This window comes from Hemitrygon akajei, chromosome 7 (genome assembly GCF_048418815.1).
Source record: "Hemitrygon akajei chromosome 7, sHemAka1.3, whole genome shotgun sequence".
Lineage (NCBI taxonomy): Eukaryota > Metazoa > Chordata > Chondrichthyes > Myliobatiformes > Dasyatidae > Hemitrygon > Hemitrygon akajei.
The window spans coordinates 79700345-79723038 of record NC_133130.1 but is presented as its reverse complement, the minus strand read 5'-3'; positions in this window follow the sequence as shown (position 1 = coordinate 79723038).

The window sequence follows — 22694 nt, the reverse complement described above, 5'->3', positions numbered from 1 at the left end:
TAAAGTAATCATCAGTAGAGGAGTATAGGATAGGAATCATTCTAATATACCTTCCTGCCAGTTTAAAAGGCTACAGTATGCAGTCAACAATTAGAACACGAAAGGTGTTGCTTTCAAGAATGTCCATCAGATTTGTGAAGTCCTGTGGATTACCCAAAATTCCCAGGTTCACAGGTGAGTAGGTTCCTTCTTCCCAAAACCTTCACAGCTGCTGCCTGATCTGCTGAGCATCTCCAACATTTTCTGTTCTTAATTTGAGATTTTGTTTAGTTTCTATACTTGTAGCACCCTTCTGGTTAATCTGTTCTTGAGATAATTAAAATAAAAGTGTATTCACTCATTTCTGATCTAATCTTATTCTCCCAGAGTTCTGAGTCTCTCAATTGGCTTCATGCACTTTCAGATGAATGGCAAAACACATTGATTTGTTCCACAAAAAGAGACATGCTTGGTTTTCTTTCCAGATGTCGATGACCTGCCAGTGAACAGATAGCCTAAAAACATTGAAATAAACAATGGAGTAGGAGAGTTCCCAATTCTCATTTCAACGTAATAGCCAACTAAAATGTGTAGAGTATCTCAGGAACTGGAATTGCACTGTAATGGAGATACATAGCAGGCCATCAGAAACACATATTGCTATAGCATATGTGGCTAAGCAATTTACAGCAGCACATTATCTGCGACCAATAGAACAAAATCAATGTGCACAGCTTGTTAATTATGCTATCAATGTTTACTGCTGAGATCCAAAAAAATTGTCAGAAAGAAAACCCAGCCTATTAGTTTTATGCTGGCAACAAGATCATTCAGAGAAATGCATTACAGACCATTTAATTCTATGTCATTGTTCTTAGATAGGCCATTTACTGATAATTAATTAAAGGTTGGCATGATGATATAGGCAAGGGGTGTGGTGAGGGATATTTCAATTTGTATCATGATCCCCCTTGCATGTAGGGAAGGACATGATTAATTATGCTGTACTCAATATATTGTTTAGGCCATAAATTCCCCAAAGAATGTAAGTTTGAAAACAGATACTTTCTAGATTCTCTGCAGCTATATCTTCCTGTTTTTTAGTCAGAGTGATTGTTGTATCCCAAGTCAGTCTAATGCATTTATGTACCAGGATAAACAGGTTATAACAGCTTTTAGCATTTCTCCGAAGGGTGATCTGATTTACGATACATTCCAAAGTTCAAAGAAAAATTTATTATCAGAATACATGCATGTCACTACATACAACCCTGAGATTCTTCTTTCTGTGGGCATTCCCATGATGACTTGTTAAATCACAGTCAACTGAAATAATTAGAAATTTGCTGATGTTTATTTTCCCAACCAACCTGTACAGATTTTCAAATCCTACCAAGGGTTTACATTTTCCTATTTCTTATATCTGTGTTTATCCAAAGAATGTAATTACTTCATCATTGGGGACCATGTCTTCTGCTCCCAAATGCCCTCAGCTCTTGAATTCCTTCTCAATCTTTCTCCCTTTCTACTTCTCTTTCATCATTTATAAGGTTCCCACAAACCTATTATCTTGACAAAGATATCTTTCCTAATAACTCTTTCTGCAGCTCCTTCAGTGTTAGATATTGCTTGGTTAAACATCTCAGGGTGTGTTGCTAAGGATACTACATAAATACAATCAGTGGTTGTAGGTGGCACTTTCTGTAATAATAGTATTGAAACAGTGGAGAGGAGTGACAGAGACTTGTCAAAAAGTTGAGCAGTAAATACAGAAAGTAGAAATGAACAATATATTTTGTAAATTGGATGAAGTGTCTATGCTTGGAAAGTTACAGAGCAATGGGCAAATCATAAGGGCCAACTGCTAACTGAACATGTTGAAATATTCTATATAACAGAACTCCCTCAATACCACTGAATAACTATATAAGATTATGTCATTGAAAATAATTGCTGAATGGTGGCATCTTCTGAAAGTGGCCTGTCATTGCATAAGGTTATTAATGAGAAGTAGTTGTTCTATTCACTTTGATGGATTTATGCCTTTGTGGCCAATTTTGCAGATGATACAAATATAGGTGGAGGGGCAGGTAATGTTGATAAAGAGATAGTCTGCAAAATGACTTAGATTAGGGGAATGGACTGAGAAGTGGCAGATGGAATACAATGTAGGGAAATGTACGGTCATGCACTGTGGAAGAAGTTCAAAGCAAATTTATTCTCAAAGTACATATATGTCACTATATACAGACCTGAGATTAATTTCTTGTGGGCATTCACTGTAAATACAAGAAGCACAACAGAATCAATGAAAGACCACCCCCAACAGGACAAAAAAACCATCAAGGTAAAAAGACAAGAAACTGTGTTTCATGAATCATGACTGATCCATTTTATTTCTCAGTCCCAATCCTCGGCCTTCTCCCAGTATCCCTTCAGGCACTGACCAATCAAGAATCTATAAACCTTTGTCTTAAATATATTTAAATACTTGGCTTCCACAACTTTCTGTGGCAATGAATTCCACAGAACCATCACTCTCCAGCTAAAGAAATTACTCCTCATCTCTGTTCAAAAAGGACACCCCTCTATTCTGAGGTTGTGTCCTCAGATCTTAAGACTCTTTCACAATAGGAAACATCCTCTCCACATCCACTCTATCAAGGCCTTTCACTGTTTGATAAGTTTCAATTAGGTCAGCCCTGATTTTTCTGAATTCCAGTGAATTCTGGCCAGAGCCAATGCTCTGCATATGACAAGGCATTTAATCCTGGAATCATTTTCATAAGCTTCCTTTGCACCTTCTCTAGTTTTATCACATTCTTTCAAAAATAAGGGGCCCAAAACTGCTCACAATACTCCAAGTGAGGCCTCAACAGTACCTTATAAAGCCTCAACATTACATCCTTGCTTCTATATTCTGGTCCTCTTGGAGTGAATGCTAACATTGCATTTGCCTTCTTCATCACTGACTCAGCCTGCACATTAACTTTTAGGGAATCCTGCACAAGGGCTCCCAAGTCCCTTTGTGCCTCCGATTTTTGTATTTTCTTTCCGTTTAGAAGATAATCAACCCTTTCATTTCTTCTATCAAAGTGCATGACCGTACACTTCTTGACACTGTATTCCACCTGCCAATTCTTTGCCTAATCTCCTAATTTGCCTACGTCTTTCTGTAGCATCTCTACTTCCTCAAAGCTATCTGCCCCTCCTCCTATCTTTGTATCAGCTGAAAGCTTTGCAACAAAGCCATCAATTCCATCATCCAAAACACTGATATATAAAGTAAAAAGAATTGGTCCCAATACAGGCCAATGTGGAACACCTCTAGTCACCGGCAGCCAACCAGAAAAGGCTCCCTTTATTCTCACTCTTTGCCTCTTGCCAGTCAACCACTGTTTATCCATGCTAGATTCTTTCTTGTAATTCCATGGGCTTGTAGCTTGTTAAGCAACCTCATGTGTAACACCTTATCAAAGGCCTTCGAGAATCCAAGTACACAACATCAACCAATTCTCCTTTGTCTATCCTGCTTGTTATTTCTTCAAAGAATTCTAATAGATTTGTCGGGCAAGATTTTCCCTTGAGGAAACCATGCTGACTATGGTTGATTTTATCATGTGCCTCCAAGTACTGCAAAACCACATCCTTAACAATTGACTCCAACATCTTCCCAACAATTGAGTCAGACTAACTGGCTTATGATTTCCTTTCATCTGCCTCTCTCCCTTCTTGAAGAGTAGAGTGACATTTGCAATTTTCCAGTCTTCCAGAACCATTCCAGAATCTAGTGGTTCTTGAAAGATTGTTACTAGTATCTCTACAATCTCCACAACCACCTCTTTCAGAACCATGGGGTGTACACCATCTGGTCCAGGTGACTTCAGACCTTTCAGTTTCCCAAGGACCTTCTCCCTAGTAATGGTAACTTCACATTCTTCCTCCACACTGCTAGTGTCTTCCACAGTGAAGACTGATGCAAAATGCTTATTCAGTTTGTCCACCATTCCCTTGTCCCCCATTACTATCTTACAACTTTTCCAGTGATATCCACTCTCAACTCTCTTTTACACATTATGTATCTGAATAAACTTTTGGTGTCCTCTTTAGTATTATTGGCTAGCTTACTTTAGTATTCCACCTTTACCTGCTTAATGCCTTCTGTTGATTTTGAAAGCTTCCCAGTCCTCTAACTTCCCATTAATTTTTGCTCTGTTATATGCCCTTTCTTTGACTTTTATGTTGCCTTCTTCGCTTGCTAGCTATGGTTGTGTTATCTTGCCTTTAGAATAATTCTTCTTCTTTTGGATGTATACATCTCATGCTTTCTGAATTACTTCCAAAATTTCTGCTCTGCTGGCGTTCTTTTCCAATGAATTCTAGCCAACTCCTCTCAAATGCCTCTGTAATTCCCTTTACTCCACTGCACAGATGCCTTGTGCAGGAAGGCACAGAGTCGACTGTACTTCCTTAGAAGGTTGGCGTCATTCAATGTCTGCAGTGAGATGCTGAAGATGTTCTATAGGTCAGTTGTTGAGAGCGCCCTCTTCTTTGTGGTGGCGTGTTGGGGAGGAAGCATTAAGAAGAAGGATGCCTCACGTCTTAATAAGCTGATAAGGAAGGCGGGCTCTGTCGTGGGCAAAGTACTGGAGAGTTTAACATCGGTAGCTGAGCGAAGGGCGCTGAGTAGGCTACGGTCAATTATGGAAAACCCTGAACATCCTCTACATAGCACCATCCAGAGACAGAGAAGCAGTTTCAGCGACAGGTTACTGTCGATGCAATGCTCCTCAGACAGGATGAAGAGGTCAATACTCCCCAATGCCATTAGGCTTTACAATTCAACTGCCAGGACTTAAGAACTTTTTTTAAAGCTATTATTAATGCTTTTTGAGTTAGTGATTTAGATGCATATCATATTATTACTGAGTTAAGTATTGTATGTAATGAGTTTTTGCTACAACAAGTGTATGGGACATTGGAAAAAATGTTGAATTTCCCCATGGGGATGAATAAAGTATCTATCTATCTATCTATCTATCTAATGCTGATACATCTGATGTTAGCTTCTCCTTCTCAAATTTCAGGGTGAATTTGATCATATATGATTACTTTCCCCAAGGGTTCTGTTTACCATAAGCTCTCTAATCAATTCTGCTTCATTGCACAACATTCGATTCAGAATAGCTGATCTTCTAGTGGGCTCCACCATGAGCTCCTCTAAAACACCACCTCGTAGGCACTCTTGAAAATCCCCCTCTTGGAATACAGCACCAACCTGATTTTCCCAATGTACCTACATATTGAAATCACCATGATTATTGTAACATTACCCTTTGTTTTAATCTCCGGTTGTTACTTGTAGACCACCTCCTTACTACTGTTTGGGGAATGTATATAATTCCATCAAGGTCTTTTTACCTTTGCAGTTCCTTAGCTCTATCCACAATGATTTATCACCTTCTGATCCTATGTCACCTCTTTCTAAATGATTTAATTTCATATTTTACCACCCCCTTTGCCTTCCTGCCTATCCTTTTGATACAAGTTGTAACCTTGAATATTAAGCTCCCAGCTATAATCTTCAGTCAGCCATGATTCAGAGATATCTAAATCATCATACTTGCCAATCTACAACTATGCTACAAGTTCATCAGCCTTATTCTATATACTGTGCACATGCTGTCCTGTGTTCAGCCTTTTCGATTTTGTCCACCTTTTACGCTGCAACTCATCCTGTTGACTCCAATTTTGCCCTATCATCAACCTTTCCTTGCTAGGAATCTCACTACACATTGCCTCTGTTTGTAAACCAACTACCTCATCTTCAGCACTGTCACTCCTGTTCCCATCCTCCTGCCAAATTAGTTTAAACTCACCCAAACAACTCTAACCAACCTGCCTGCAAGGATATTGGACCCCTTGGGTTCGGGCGTAACCATCTCTTTTGTACAGGTCACACCTTCCCCAGAAGAGATCCCAATGATCCATAAACCTGAACCCTTGCCCCTGCACTAGTTCCTCAACCACGAATTCACCTGCCAAATCATTCTATTCTTACCCTCACTGGCATGTGGCACAGGCGGCAATCCAGAGATTACTATCCTGGAGATCCTGTTTCTCAACTTTCTACCTAGCTCCCTAAAATCTCTCTTCAGGACCTTTTCACCTTGTCTATCTATGTCATTGGTACCAATATGTACCAAGACTTTTGCCTGCTCACCCTCTCCCTTGAGGATACCATAAGGCCATAAGACAAAAGAGCAGAAGTGAGCCATTCAGCCCATTGAGTCTGCTCCGCCATTTCATCATGAGCTGATCCAATTTCCCCTTTAGTCCCATTCCCCCGCCTTCTCACCATAACCTTTGATGCTCTGACTACTCAGATACCTATCAATCTCTGCCCTAAATACACCCAATGACCCGGCCTCCATTGCCGCCCGTGACAACAAATTCCACAGATTCACCATCCTCTGGCTAAAAAAATGTTTTCGCATCTCCATTCTGAATGGGCGCCCTGCAATCCTCAAGTCATGTTCTCTCATACTAAACTTCCCCACCATGGGAAACAACTTTGCCACATCCACTCTGTCCATGCCTTTCAACATTCGAAATGTTTCTATGAGGTCCCTCCTCATTCTTCTAAGCTCCAAGGAGTACAGTCCAAGAGCAGTCAAACGTTCCTCACATGTTAACCCTCTCATTCCCGGAGTCATTCTAGTGAATCTTCTCTGAACCCTCTCCAACATCAGCTCATCCTTTCTTAAATAAGGAGCCCAAAACTGCACACAGTATTCCAAGTGAGGTCTTACCAGTGCCTTATAGAGCCTCAACATCACATCCCTGCTCCTATACTCTATTCCTCTAGAAATGAATGCCAACATTGCATTCACCTTCTTCACCACCAACTCAACCTGGAGGTTAACCTTAAGGGTATCCTGCACGAGAACTCCCAAGTCCCGTTGCAACTCAGAACTTTGAATTCTCTCCCCATTTAAATAATAGTCTGCCCATTTATTTCTTCGACCAAAGTGCATGACCGTACACTTTCCAACATTGTAATTCATTTGCCACTTCTTTGCCCATTCCCCTAATCTATCCAAGTCTCTCTGCAGACTCTCTGTTTCCTCAGCACTACCAGCCTCTCCACCTATCTTTGTATCATCAGCAAACTTAGCCACCAAGCCATCTATTCCATAATCCAAATCGTTGATATACAATGTAAAAAAAAGCGGCCCCAACACTGACCCCTTCGGAACACCACTGGTAACCGGCAGCCAACCAGAATGGGATCCCTTTATTCCCACTCTCTGTTTCCTGCCAATCAACCAATGCTCTATCCACGTGTGTAACTTTACCGTAATTCCATGGGCTCTTATCTTGTTTAGCAGCCTCATGTGCGGCACCTTGTCAAAGGCCTTCTGAAAATCCAAATATACAACATCCACAGCATCTCCCTTGTCTAGCCTACTTATAATTTCCTCAAAAAATTGCACTAGGTTTGTCAGGCAGGATTTTCCTTTAAGGAAGCCATGCTGAGTTCTGCCCATCTTGTCATATGCCTCTAGGTACTCCGTAACCACATCCTTGACAATCGACTCCAACAACTTCCCAACCACCGATGTCAAGCTAACAGGTCTGTAATTACCTTTTTGCTTCCTTGCCCCCTTCTTAAATAGCGGAGTGACATTTGCAATCTTCCAGTCCTCCGGAACCAGGCCAGAATCTATCGACTTTCGAAAGATCATTGCTAATGCCTCCGCAATCTCCACAGCTACTTCCTTCAGAACACGAAGGTGCATTCCATCTGGTCCAGAAGATTTATCTACCCTTAGACTATTCAGCTTCCTGAGTACTTTCTCTGCCGTAATTGTGACTGCGCATATTTCTCTTCCCTGACACCCTTGAATGTCCGGTATATTGCTGAAGTCTTCCTCAGTGAAGACTGATGCAAAATACTCGTTCAGTTCCTCCACATCTCCTTATCTCCCATTATAATCTCTCCAGCATCATTTTCTATCGGTCCTATATCTACTCTCACCTGTCTTTTACTCTTTATATACTTGAAAAAGCTTCTAGTATCCTCTTTGACATTATTTGTTAGCTTTCTTTCATAGTTTATCTTTTCCCTCTTAATGACCTTCTTAGTTTCCTTTTGTAAGCTTTTAAAAACTTCCCAATCCTCTGTCTTCCCACTAAGTTTTGCTTCCTTGTATGCCCTCTGCTTTGCTTTTACTTTGGCTTTGACTTCTCTTGTCAGCCACGGTTGCATACTTTTTTCATTCGAAAATTTCTTTTTCTTTGGAATATATCTGTCTTGCACGTTCCTCACTTCTCGCATAAACTCCAGCCACTGCTGCTCTGCTGTCTTTCCCACTAGTATCCCTTTCCAGTAAACCTTGGCCAGTTCCTCTCTCATGCCACTGTAATTTCCTTTACTCCACTGAAATACCAACACATCGGATTTTGGCTTCTCTTTCTCAAATTTCACAGTGAACTTAATCATGTTGTGATCATGTACATTGGACATGACCCTAGACATCCCTGATCCTGGCACCAGGGAGGCAACATACAATTCAAGTGTCTCTATTGCACCTACAGAACCTCATCTCTGTTCCTCTGACAAAGGAATCTCCTATCAAACCCTGCAGTCCTCATCACTTCTCTGCTCGTCTGGGCCACAGCATCAGACTCAGTGCCAGAGACCTGGTTACTGTGGTTCCCCCCGGTAGGTTGTTCACCCCCCCCCCCCCAATAGTATCTAAAGTTGTATACTCATTGTTGAGGGGAACAGCCACAGATGTACTCTGTGCTGGCTGTGCATTTCCTCTCCTTCTCCTCATAGTCACCCTGTCTCCTGCAATCTAGGAATAAGTACCTCCCTGTAGCTCCTGTCTATCACCTCCATATGAGTTGAAGGTCAGACATTGGTCAGACCACATTTGGAGTATTGCAAGCAGTTTTGTACCCCATATTTAAGAAAGGATGTGCTGGCATCGGAGAGAGTCCAGAGGAGGTTCACAAGAATGATCCCAGAAATGAAAGAGTTAATGAATGGGAGTGTTTGATGGTCTGGGCCTGTACTCACTGGAGTTTAGAAGAATGGGGATGGATCTCAATGAAACCTATTGAATATTGAAAGGAGAATACAAAATTGTCCCTTTAGACCAGAGTTAGGAGGAATTTCTTTAGCCAGGGAGTAGTGAATTTGTGGAATTCATTGCCACAGAGGCTTTGCAGGCCAAATCATTGGGTATACTTAAAACGGAGTTTGATAAGTTCTTGATTTGTAAGAGAGAAGACAGGAAAATGAGGTTAAATGGGAAAATAAATCAACTGTGATCGAATGGCAGAGCAGACTTGATGGGTCAAATAACCTAATTCTGCTCCTATCTGTTACAGTCTTATGGTCATTTTTTGATTTGGATACCTTTCTTTGGGGTAACAAGAATAAAACTAGTAAAGGTTCATTCTGCTTGTAATTCACCCTTCTTGCAGGTGAAGACTCCTGAAGTTAAGACAGTTGTAGAGTTGTGGAAAGAGGAGGAGAGTGCTTTGGAATGCATCAACATTATGATATTCCCATTATTTGCACTGTACACCATCCAATTGTGTCTTTGCAGAGAACATCACATTAAGAACATCCTGAATACAGTACCTATGAACTATGCATATTAATTACTGAGTCATTGTCCTGAAACGTACTCTATCTCTCTCCAAAGATATTGCCTGATCTGTTGAATATTTCTTATATTTTTCAATTTAAGTTCAAATTTCCAGCAAATATCTTTGCTTGTACGTCCATGTGGAACTTCCTAGTGAGGGTTGAAAACAGCAATGGTTTAAAGCAAAATGATAATGGCTTGCATGATTTTCTCAATTAGCATTTGCAAACCTTCTGCAATTGCCATTCATCACACAACAGCATAAGCCAGTGCACCACGAGGTTTCCATCATCTGCAGGGCAACTGCTTGAAGTGCTGAGGAAGGCACTCAAGATTATTTTTGTAAAACATAAGAAAGTTTTAGGCAATGCCAGCACTTATTGCCCAAACTAATTACTTCTGAACTGTGTAGCTTTCTTGGCTATTTTGGAGAGCAGTTAATAATTAATAACATTCTAGTGGGTGCAGTCAGACTGCAAAAAAAAAGCATGCTGCCACCTGTAAGGGGTTAGTAAACCAGATGTTGTTTTTATATTTACCATTACCTTTCAAGATCCATATTCACTTAACCAACTAACCTTGAATTCATCAGTTTCTGTCATAGAGTTGTACTGCATGAAAACAGACCCTTCACCCCAACTTGTCCATGCCCGCCAATTTAGGCCCATTTGCCTGCACTTGTTACCTGAGCCACGTGACAAGTGCTACAGGGTTAATTAGATCAGAGAGTTAATTGCCTGGCTCAAATACCAGTATAGAAGAAGTGGGCTTGAATTTATGGGATATTGGCACCAGTATTGGGGAAGGAGGGAGATGTACCAATGGGATGGGCTCCACCTGAACTATGGTCCATGGTCCTGTTGAATTGCATAACTAGGGTTGTGGATAGGGCTTTAAACTAAATAGTAGTGGTGGGATATGAACTCAGATTATTGGTTCAGATGTCTGGAATACTAGTCCAGTACCATAACCACAATACTACTTGCTCTACTAATGTGCTGCAGGTTTAGGAAAATGGAGAAAGTTTAGTAAGTGCTTTAGTGGATAGGTCATCTTAATAGGCTGCACATTTCATCTCCTCAATACATTGACTAAAACGGAAATTGCACATACATAATTACGACATACTTTAGTTCCAATGCATAAAATGTCAACTTGTGTAGTGATATTTGTTCACCTACCCCTATACTACAGAGATAAATTACCTGACATGCCTAAATACATGAGGTCAAATCAAATCAGCTTTTCAGTCAGTCACCTATTCCAAACTTGTTGGTTGAACAAGCTATTTTTATATACCCTTGCTCTTACTACATCCACACAAACAGGTACTGCAGTGTAAGACAAAGTCTAGAGGGATTTAATTCAATTCAGATTAGACCTGACTTTGAGTTTGAAGCTGTTGACAACAGTCAGCTGCATTGAAGAATCCCTTGTGTTGACACACAGCAGTGAATCTCTAATATTCGGTGTAGCTTCATACTCTGTCTCTGTAGTTCCTTGTACTGCACTAAATTGTGGGTACACACCCTATAGGCAATCTAATCTTCAGTAATTTTAATATTTCTCTGTTTGGCTGAATGCTTGTACCAGGATGTGAGCAATCACTCAAAAATGTTTTGGTTGATTGATGGGAAACATGGTTCATCCAACAATATACTTCCAGACTTATTAAGGACTGAAATTTGATTTGCAAAGACAACGCATAAATACTGAGTGTAGTAATGTGTCATTGTTGACTGATCTCTATTTTCATTTATGCTCTGTGTCTTACAGAAGACCAGAGGGATGGTAACAATCCTTGGAATACATCAATTACGCCACCATATATTCTCATCAGTTCAAGTCTCAACGGGAATAATCTCTGCAGCAATTCAGTTATATTGTTGTTTTACAGGGCAATGGAACTACTCTGGCACTATACAAAGAGAGTGAACCACACTGGGGTACTCCTAAACAACAGAGCCACACTGTGATGTTATGGAACAAAGGAACCATATTGGGATATATGGAGATAGTGAAACATATGGGACACGACAGAGGGAATGAAATATACAGGGACGTGATGAAGAGAGTGGAGTGAAAAATGTAATCTCTTTGCTTCCTTTGCTCTTTTTGATGGTAGAGTTCAGATGGTTTGGGCTCTAGGTGAAGAAGCCTTAGTGATCAATTGCATCTATCCTGATCACTAAAGGGGCATACTATCTGGGATGCGCCCACTTCTTACTACTGCCGTCAGGAAGTACAGAAGCTGAAGACCCACCCTCAACAATGTAGGAAGAGTTTCTACCCCTCTGTCATCAGATTTCTGAACAGTTCTTGTAACCATAACCATTATTTCTTTTTTGCACTATTTATTTATTTTGTAATTTATAGCAATTTTATGTCTTTGCACTGTACTACTACTGAAAAAAAAACACATTTCCCAACATTTAAGTCAGTGATCTAAAGAAAAACGGATACCAATTCTGCATGTTGGATATAGTGAATGAGCAGCTATGTTGATGGTGAAGGCAGCAAATGCTCGGGATGGTGGCTGATGTGCCAGTTAAGCAAATTGCTTGATCTTGGATGGTGTCGAATTTTTATTCAGAGATACAGCATTGAACAGGCCCTACCGGCCCAATAACCCACACTGCCCGGCAAGCCACCGATTTAACCCAAGCCTAATCACAGGACAATTTACAATGACCAATTAACTGAGGTCGGTGGAGAACAAAGAAATACCTTACAAACGGCATTGATATTGAGCACCAAGCTCTGACATCCTGAGCTGTAATAACATTGCACTACCTGCTGCCCCAACTTCTTCAGTAACGTTGGAGATGGACCCAACGTTCCATCATAATCCTAATGTATTCCATGAGGATGGCAGTAAAGCTACAGGGTATCAGAAGATGAGTCACACCCCACATAATACCCAGGTCCTGCATTTACATGACTGGTCCACATGGTTTGTCAGCGATATTAATATTGATGGTGATGGACTTGGTACAGCAATGTTATTGAAAGCCAGGTGGTTATATTCCAGTGCTTGGCCTTATTCACCTGTGACTGGAATGTCTTCTGGGCCATTTCTCAACAAGTATTTCAATTTCATTATCTTGAAAATGAAGAGAAGGCTCTTGATAAAAAGAGCAGATAACTGAGAATTGGCTGGGAATAAATTGGGATTGGGGCTCATCAGGAGTAAATAACTGAGGAGGAGAAAAGTAATTGAAGGAAGCTGATGATAGGCTTCAGAAAATAACAAGTAATGACGTTTATGGAGATTGATTGACTGTACTGTCTTCACGGATTGCTTATAATGAACCATTCACCTCAGTTTCCTCTTTAGAGAGCGATATTAGAACCCCTAATTGCATATTCAGAGTGACTGATCCCTTTACAGATGGTGCATTCTGAGGATCTTTTGTTCTACATTAGTCAATGATACATCAAACAGGAGCTCATATTGGCTCCTGCCCCTGAAGAGGGTTAAATATTTAGGTCATAGAGTTAATTATTTCATTGTGCTAATGGATGAAATTCCAAGATATTAAGTGTAATCAGGTCTTAATTAATGCAATGCTTTCAGTTGCAGATGCTGTACGAAAACCTTTCAAATGATGTCAGTAACTCTATATTTTAACGTTAAAGAATAGAGTATAATCAGCTTCATTAAATAAGCTGATTGTGCTGCCTCACTATATTATTATTCTTCACTGTTAATGGATGACGTGCCAATGCTCCCCAATGACAGTCATTTTAGGGCTACAATTACCCTGCAGGCTACTGCGTAGATGGAACAGTAATGTTTCCGTTTTGAGAAACTGCATTCAATTTTTTTCTCTCTCTCTGCCTTTGCCCTTGAACAAAATCCAGCACAGCACCTCTCATTGGAAAGGCATTCGTCAGTAAACTGGGAGGATTTTCACCATTTTTCATCATGAATCGTATTTGTCTGATAACCCTTTTATTCAGAAGTCAATCAATGAATGCACAGAGTTACACACCACACAGGTGGCCCGTTGTAACCTCGCAGTTCAGAGTTTATACTGGCTCCGTTTTTCTTTGATGAGTCAAATTTGGTAATGGTCAAAATCAGAAACTTCAGTGCAAGTCTGCCCAATTTTTTACCATTAATTCTGCAAACCTTCAGATTGAATCTGCATGTGTCTTTATACTTCTTTCCAAGACCTTATTGGTCCTCTATTGTTACTATAATCGACAATACAGCAGGACCTGTAGAACGCTCGTCACCCACATAAGTTCAATAAGGCTAGACCAGCATAGCTGAGCTGAAATAACCACCTCCCCAACACCTGCAGTGCTGTATACCACCAGGATGCAGGTGTTCTGAACTCTGACCTGCCATGGTATACGTGCTGCTGTTAGAAGATAGCAGAAACAAAGAAAGTGCAAGCCTCAACATTGGTTGATGCATCCATACAAATATGTGGGCAGAATCCCATCCTTGTAGATATTAATCTCAGTCTTCAGTGGACGATGTTTTGATCATCCACTCAAAAAACAACATTGGAAAGGGGAACATTGGCATTGCAATTAATGGCATTACTACAGTGCAGTTTATTTCGAAGAAGGCAAGCTACTTGTTCACCACTTGCAACTTATGGTAATTTATCTTAATGATACTGTAAGTGGAACACAGAACTGAAATGTAGTTTCTGTATTTATCAGATGAGAGTCTACTCAAACCATCACACATCCAGAATACTGTCGACGAAAAGCAGCATGAATAGTTACAGCAGACACAATGAACAATCAATGTCATTTATTTTCAATGATAAAGGATTTTTAAAAAAATATTTAGAGTTCTATCTTAAATAGTTGGTCTGCTGTGAACTCTGACACCAGCATCTACAGAAGGTAAGTGTCACATGATCGTCATTAAAACTGAATCAGTTTACAGTTACTCGGAAACAACAAAACATCTTCACAGTATTATTATTAGATTTCCTGAGAATTGTCAAGCAAAATTTGATGGTGACCAGATGGAGAATTTCAAGGATTCAAAGTGCATTTATTATCAAAGTATGTGTACAGTATTCAACCGAGAGATTTGTCTTCCCGCAGGCAGTCACGAAACAAAGAAACACCATGAAACCTGTTCAAAGAAAACATCAAACACCCGATGTGTGACAAAAAGAGAACAAATCGTGCAAACTGCAAAAAAATGAGCACATAGAATATTAAACATCAAACTATAGAGTGAACTAAGGATATTCAGTTTAGTTCAGTTCAACTTAGCGCTGTGTCGTTTGTTGACTGCAAGCCGCTGAAACAGTCCACATCGAAGTGCCCTGATCAAAATTGCATTAAAAAGAGTAACCGGAAACACACGTGACATGAAAAGCAGAGGCCACTGAAAATGAGTCCAATCCACAAGCCGCACCAACCAAAATTTGCCCGAGACCCAAGACTCCTACACTTACCTCCAGTAGCAGTGGGCAAGAGGGAGAGGGAGACTGTTCAACGGTGCTGTTGGCCTTCCACTCTTGTCCTTGTCAATTTCAATCTTGCTCTATGCTATAATTGGCAACAATGGTGTGTAATGGAGCCGATTATGGGTTCGTGCTCCACCAACAGGCTGCACGCTCCATTCTCAGTCTGGCTCTCAACCACGCTAAATTCCCCTAGAGACAGCAGAAGCACCAGGTCACTTAGTCAGCCCAGAAACACTTTATCAGGGTAAATTACAGGCTCCAATCAGTTTAGGTGTAGAAGCATATCTAAATGAAGAAAAAGAAAAAGAAGGAAAAGTAGATAGAAAATCAAATGCTGATCAATGAGGCTGATTTAGGGAGTAGCTTATATAAGAGACTTAATGATGAAATTATAAAGCTCACAGCCTTGACACCTGATGGAAGCCTGCAAATGGAGAAGCAATTAATTAACTGAGGGCTCAGTTTGAGAAGAGCAGAGAGACAAGTCAGTTGGGAGGCATTACAACAATAGTGAGGGGAGTACATTGAGAGATGTGAGGGATTTGAGAGGGAGGATGAGATTTTTTTTGATCTGAAGTCAATACAGGTAGAAAATGGGATGTTTTATGGGTGCAGGTAAGGATAAGAAGCAAGTAGAGGGTCACCTCTGGCAGATTCGAAACAGTAACATTGGTAGGCTGATAAGAGCAGTATTGTAAGATGGAAATGAAAAATACATTTCACAGCTTTTGACATGGGGTCTTCTTCTCTGAAGATCAATAAACTTGGTGAGGTGGATCAGAAACAGGCCTACCTTGGAAAAAAAGCAAAAACATGGAAGGGAAGCAGTAGTAAGTTACCTCCAAGTCCCTACATTCATTAGTCTCATACAGAATGACATAAGAAAGGCAGTCAAAATCAACTTGCCTGTGGGTAGCCACTTTCAAGTAGTACGTCTTCCCAAGGCACAACCCAGAAGTGATTCGCAAATTTCTCATACATTCCCAGAAACCACTTTTCAAGCTGTGGTATAGGATTGCATCTGCTTTAACTCCGGATTATTATTTTCAGATTATCCTTATTCAAAAGAAGCTTATTTGAGATATCTGACAATACACATGACACCATTTAAATTATAGTTTTCTCATGCGGCTGCATATTTACAGCAAAATTGAAAATAGCTGCAGAAATCGAAGGTCATGCAACTTCAATCAACAATGCAACACAGCAAAAGCAAGTCATGTCTTGTATCAGGTCAACAATGAAGAGGTGCTTTTAGGGTTGAATTAAAAATGCCTTGCCTTATAAATTATTGGACACATAAATAACTGCGTGCACTGTTATCCCAGTCTCATTCTCTAATCAAACTATGTCTTCAAACTAAATGATTTTAATGAGGATATCATAGTAGATGGGATTCTGAGTGATGGGATTGCCTGCCTTTGGAAAGGCAAGGACAGATTAAGGACAGTCTGCATGGCTTTTTTCATAGGAAATTGAGACTCCTGAACTTGACAGAGGATTTTGAAGAGGTGAACAAGAGGATTAACATTCTCCACATGGACTTCAGCAAAACCTTTGACAATATCCAGCATAGGAGGCTGGTCCAGCAGGCCAGATCACATAGATTCCAGAGTGAATGAGTCAAATGGACACAAAATTGGCTTGGTGAAAAGAGACAGAGGGTGGGAGTGGAGGTTTACTTTTCAGACTGAATTTCCAAAAAAGATTACAACAGATCCAGATCAATGGAAAAGTGGGCAAAGGAACGGCAAATGGAATTTAACTCAGACAAGGGCAGTAATGCATTTTGGGGAGTTAAACCAAGTCAGGACATCACAGTGAATGGTAAGGTTCTGAGCACTGTCAAAGAACAGAGAGGCCAAGAGGTCCAAGTACATGATTCCATGAAAGTTGTGACACTGACAGAAGGGCAGTAAAGAAGCATTTTGATATATATTTTAATTGGTTGGGAACATCATGCTACAGCTGCACCAGACACTGATCAGACCATGCTTGTAGTGTGCAGTTCTGGTCACCTGGCCAGTGTAAGGTTCACGATAGTGTTGCTGGCATTGGACAGCTAAGGAGGGACTGGATAGGCTGTGACTGTTTTAGCTGGACCACAGGAGTCTGAGGGATGACTTTACAGAGATATATAAAGTCAAAAAAGGGCACAGATAAGCTGGATGATTACAATAATTTTCCCAGGGCAGTGGAGTATTCAACTAGAGAGCATAGGTTTCAGGTGAGAGGAAAAATTTAAAGGGAAAACGAGGGGCAAGTTTTTCACACAGAGTGGGGGATATATGCAATGAGCTTCCAGAGGAAGGGTAGAGTCATGGACGATCTCAACATTCAAAAAACTGGTACATAAAGGGAAAAATTAGAGAGAGGTGGGCCAATCACAGGCAAAAGGGATCAGCTCAGATAGGAAGTTTGATCAGTATGGATTAGTTGGACTAAAAGGCCCATTTCCAGGATGGATAACCAGTATCAAACATTCTTTGTAAATTGGAGTGTGTGCTGAGGTGTATGTAGAGATGTCTAGGTCCAGAGAACATTTCTGAGCACATGCAGCTACTTACAGCCAGGCAGCTACCAGGCTTTTTGCCATTGCTGTATTAAACTGGTGTTTCAGCTTCTAAATTTGACTATGAGAGCATCAGAAAGATAGACTGAGAGTATAGACTGGCTGACAATTTGTGCAGGGGAAACAAACATTGAAATTTCGTGATATTATATTAGCAGGAGTTATGACTCATTCAATAAGATCAACTACAACCAACTAAGGCTCCATCACAGACTGGAATTCTCCTGATAAAGAATACATTGATTGTCCAAATTAATTAGGAGTCAGAAATAATCAATTTCACTGAGATACATCAAGAAGATTATTATGCATCTTTTCTTCCTTTGTTGGAGGTGCCAAAAGAATCCATGATTCTAATCTTGATGTGTCCCATGAAAACATGGTTTAATTGCTTGCACAGTTATTTATACACTTGACCGAAAATATATTTAGCAAAATGACCTGCCTATTTTTTTCTTGAACTGAGATAATAGAATCACTGTAAAGGGATGATAATAACTGTCATTAATACTAATTAGATAAAAGATTATCACGAAATCCACCAGGATCAACTACATAATTGTGCACATTGAGATTGTATTTTTAATATTCACAGTAACTTCTGAAACATTTGTATATGAGAAGTTCAAGTTTGTTACATTGTAGGGGATAGCTTGGGTGTGGAAGTAAACTGGACACCTCTTTCATATAGCCAGCCAAAGCAGAATAGTTTTAATGATCTCCTCCAATATTTTCATATTTTTTAATTCTAATTTATGTACATGGAACTCTTGATCACAGTGGTTAAGCCTTACTGGTATGAAATTCTACTTACAGAAGAATGTTAGACAGCAGCAGTTCAAGTGGATTAGTTTTAGAATGCAGCTTGAGAAGTTTGACAACTTTATTCATGTCTCACAGGTATTACAGGCTCATTAAAAAGTACTGTTCATCTTGCATGTATAATGGATTCCTGCTGCACTTTTGGTAAAAGTAGGATGACATGATCGTCTGTGGCTCAGAAGATAACATTTTATCTTTAGAGGTTGTCCTGATCCAGAAATAAGTGAACAATAATCTAGCTTGGTGCTGTAGTGTGGAACTGAGGGACAGCTGCATTATTGGACCTGTCCTTATTCAGATGTGAGGATGAATTGAATTGAATTTATTTATTAATCACGTATCAGGAACACTTGGTATAACTAAGGATCCCACCCATCCATCAAACATCCTCTTTGACTTTCTACCATCAGGCAGGAGACTATGATGCTTAAAACAAGGACAGTCAGGATGAGAAACAGTTTTATCTCTCAGACCATGAGGCTTCTAAACTCCCAGTCATATCGTATTTAAAGTGTTACAGGTTAATCTGTTCCGTACCTTGCAATATTTAATATCAATGCACTTTAGTTTGTTATTTATGTGTGATTCATCGGTAGATTTTATCCTTACCTTCATAAGTTATCATGTGTTAAGTGCTTCAAGACCATAAGATACAGGAGCAGAAGTAGGCCATTCGACCCATCGAGTCTGCTCTTAATCATGGGTTGATCTAATTCTTCCAGTCATCCCCACTCCCCTGCCTTCTCCCCATACCCCATGATACAACCTATCTATCTCTGCCTTAAGTGCACTCAATGATTTGGCCTCCACAGCTGCTCGTTGCAACAAATTCCACAGATTTACCACCCTCTGGCTAAAGTAATTTCTCCACATCTCTGTTCTAAATGGACATCCTTCAATCCTGAAGTTGTGCCCTCTTGTCCTAGACTCCCTACCATGGGAAATAACTTTGCCATATCTAATCTGTTCAGGCCTTTCTTCATTCGGAACGTTTCTATGAGACTCCCCCTCATTCTCCTGAACTCCAGGGAATACAGCCCAAGAGCTGCCAGATGTTCCTCATATGGTAACCCTTTCATTCCTGGAACCATTCTTGTGAATCTTCTCTGAACCCTCTCCAATGTCAGTATATCCTTTCTAAAATAAGGAGCCCAAAACTGCAAGCAGTACTCCAAGTGTAGTCTCACAATTGTCTTATAGAGCCTCAACATCACATCCCTGCTCTCCTAAACAGATATACTGTTTTGGATACGGTTGGGGGAGATGTCTCATCAGGGGAAGGCAGCAGCAGCCGAGTTCATTGCACCATGGGATGGATGGCTCTGCGGCACAGGAGGGAAGGAAAAGGAGTGGGAGAAGCTATAGTGATAGGGGATTCGATTGTAAGGGGAATAGATAGGCGTTTCTGCGGCCGCAAACGAGACTCCAGGATGGTATGTTGCCTCCCTGGTGCAAGGGTCAAGGATGTCTCTGAGCGGCTGCAGGACATTCTAGAATGGGAGGGTGAACAGCCAGTGATCGTGGTGCACGTAGGTACCAATGATATAGGTAAAAAATGGGATGAGGTCCTACAAGGTGAATTTAGGGAGTTAGGAAATAAACTAAAAAGTAGGCCCACAAAGGTAATAATCTCTGGATTACTACCAATGCCACGTGCTAGTCAGAGTAGAAATAGGAGGATATTTCAGATGAATATGTGGCTTGAAAAATGGTGCAAGGGGGAGGGATTCAAATTTCTGGGGCATTGGAACCAGTTCTGGGGGAGGTGGGACCGGTATAAACAGGACGGTCTGCACCTGGGCTGGACTGGAACCAATGTCCTAGGGGGAGCGTTTGCTACTGCTGTTCAGGAGGATTTAAACTAATGTGGCAGGGGGATGGGAACAAGTGCAGAGAGACAGAGGGGTGTAAAATGAGGGTAGAAGCAAAAAGTAGTAACGTGAAAAGTAAAAGTGGCAGGCAGGCAAATCCAGGGCAAAAAGGAAAAAGGGCCACTTTTCAACATAATTGTATAAGGGCTAAGAGTGTTGTAAAAACAAGCCTGAAGACTTTGTGTGTCAATGCGAGGAGCATTCGTAACAAGGTGGATGAATTGAATGTGCAGATAGTAATTAATGAATATGATACAGTTGGGATCACAGAGACATGGCTCCAGGGTGACCAAGGATGGGAGCTCAACATCCAGGGATATTCAATATTCAGGAGGGATAGACAGGAAAGAAAAGGAGGTGGGGTAGCATTGCTGGTTAGAGAGGAGATTAACGCAATAGAAAGGAAGGACATTAGCCTGGAGGATGTGGAGTCAATATGGGTAGAGCTGCATAACACTAAGGGGCAAAAAACGCTGGTGTGAGTTGTGTACAGGCCACCTAACAGTAGTAGTGAGGTTGGGGATGGCATTAAGCAGGAAATTAGAAATGCGTGCAATAAAGGAACAGTAGTTATAATGGGTGACTTCAATCTACATATAGATTAGGTGAATCAAATTGGTAAGGGTGCTGAGGAAAAGGATTTCTTGGGATGTATGCAGGATGGTTTTCTGAACCAACATGTCGAGGAACCAACTAGAGAGCAGGCCATTCTAGATTGGGTATTGAGCAATGAGGAAGGGTTAGTTAGCAATCTTGTCGTGCAAAGCCCCTTGGGTAAGAGTGACCATAATATGGTGGAATTCTCCATAAAGATGGAGAGTGACATAGTTAATTCAGAAACAAAGGTTCTGAACTTAAAGAAGGGTAACTTTGAAGGTATGAGACGTGAATTAGCTAAGATAGACTGGCAAATGATACTTAAAGGGTTGACGGTGGATATGCAATGGCAAGCATTTAAAGATTGCATGGATGAACTACAACAATTGTTCATCCCAGTTTGGCAAAAGAATAAACCAGGGAAGGTAGCGCACCCGTGGCTGACAAGGGAAATTAGGGATAGTATCAAGTCCAAAGAAGAAACATATAAATTAGCAAAAAAAGGCGGCACACCTGAGGACTGGGAGAAATTCAGAGACCAGCAGAGGAGGACAAAGGGCTTAATTAGGAAAGGGAAAAAAGATTATGAGAGAAAGCTAGCAGGGAACATAAAAACTGACTGTAAAAGCTTTTATAGATATGTGAAAAGAAAAAGATTGGTCAAGACAAATGTAGGTCCCTTACAGTCAGAAACAGGTGAATTGATCATAGGGAACAAAGACATGGCAGACCAATCGAATAACTACTTTGGTTCTGTCTTCGCTAAGGAGGACATAAATAATCTTCCAGAAATAGTAAGGGACTGAGGGTCTAGTGAGATGGAGGAACTGAGGGAAATACATGTTAGTAGGGAAGTGGTGTTAGGTAAATTGAAGGGATTAAAGGCAGATAAATCCCCAGGGCCAGATGGTCTGCATCCCAGAGTGCTTAAGGAAGTAGCCCAAGAAATAGTGGATGCATTAGTGATAATTTTTCAAAACTCCTTAGATTCTGGATTAGTTCCTGAGGATTGGAGGGTGGCTAATGTAACCCCATTTTTAAAAAAAGGAGGGAGAGAAAAACCGGGGAATTATAGACTGGTTAGTCTGACATCGGTGGTGGGGAAAATGCTAGAGTCAGTTATCAAAGATGTGATAACAGCACATTTGGAAAGAGGTGAAATCATCGGACAAAGTCAGCATGGATTTGTGAAAGGAAAATCATGTCTGATGAATCTTATAGAATTTTTTGAAGATGTAACTAGTAGAGTGGATAGGGGAGAGCCAGTGGATGTGGTATATTTAGATTTTCAAAAGGCTTTTGACAAGGTCCCACACAGGAGATTAGTGTGCAAACTTAAAGCACACGGTATTGGGAGTATGGTATTGATGTGGATAGAGAATTGGTTGGCAGACAGGAAGCAAAAAGTGGGAATAAACGAGACCTTTTCAGAATGGCAGGCAGTGACTAGTGGGGTACCACAAGGCTCAGTGCTGGGACCCCAGTTGTTTACAATATATATTAATGATTTAGACGAGGGAATTACATGCAGCATCTCCAAGTTTGCGGATGACACAAAGCTGGGCGGCGGTGTTAGCTGTGAGGAGGATGCTAAGAGGATGCAGGATGACTTGGATAGGTTAGGTGAGTGGGCAAATTCATGGCAGATGCAATTTAATGTGGATAAATGTGAGGTTATCCACTTTGGTTGCAAGAACAGGAAAACAGATTATTATCTGAATGGTGGCCGATTAGGAAAAGG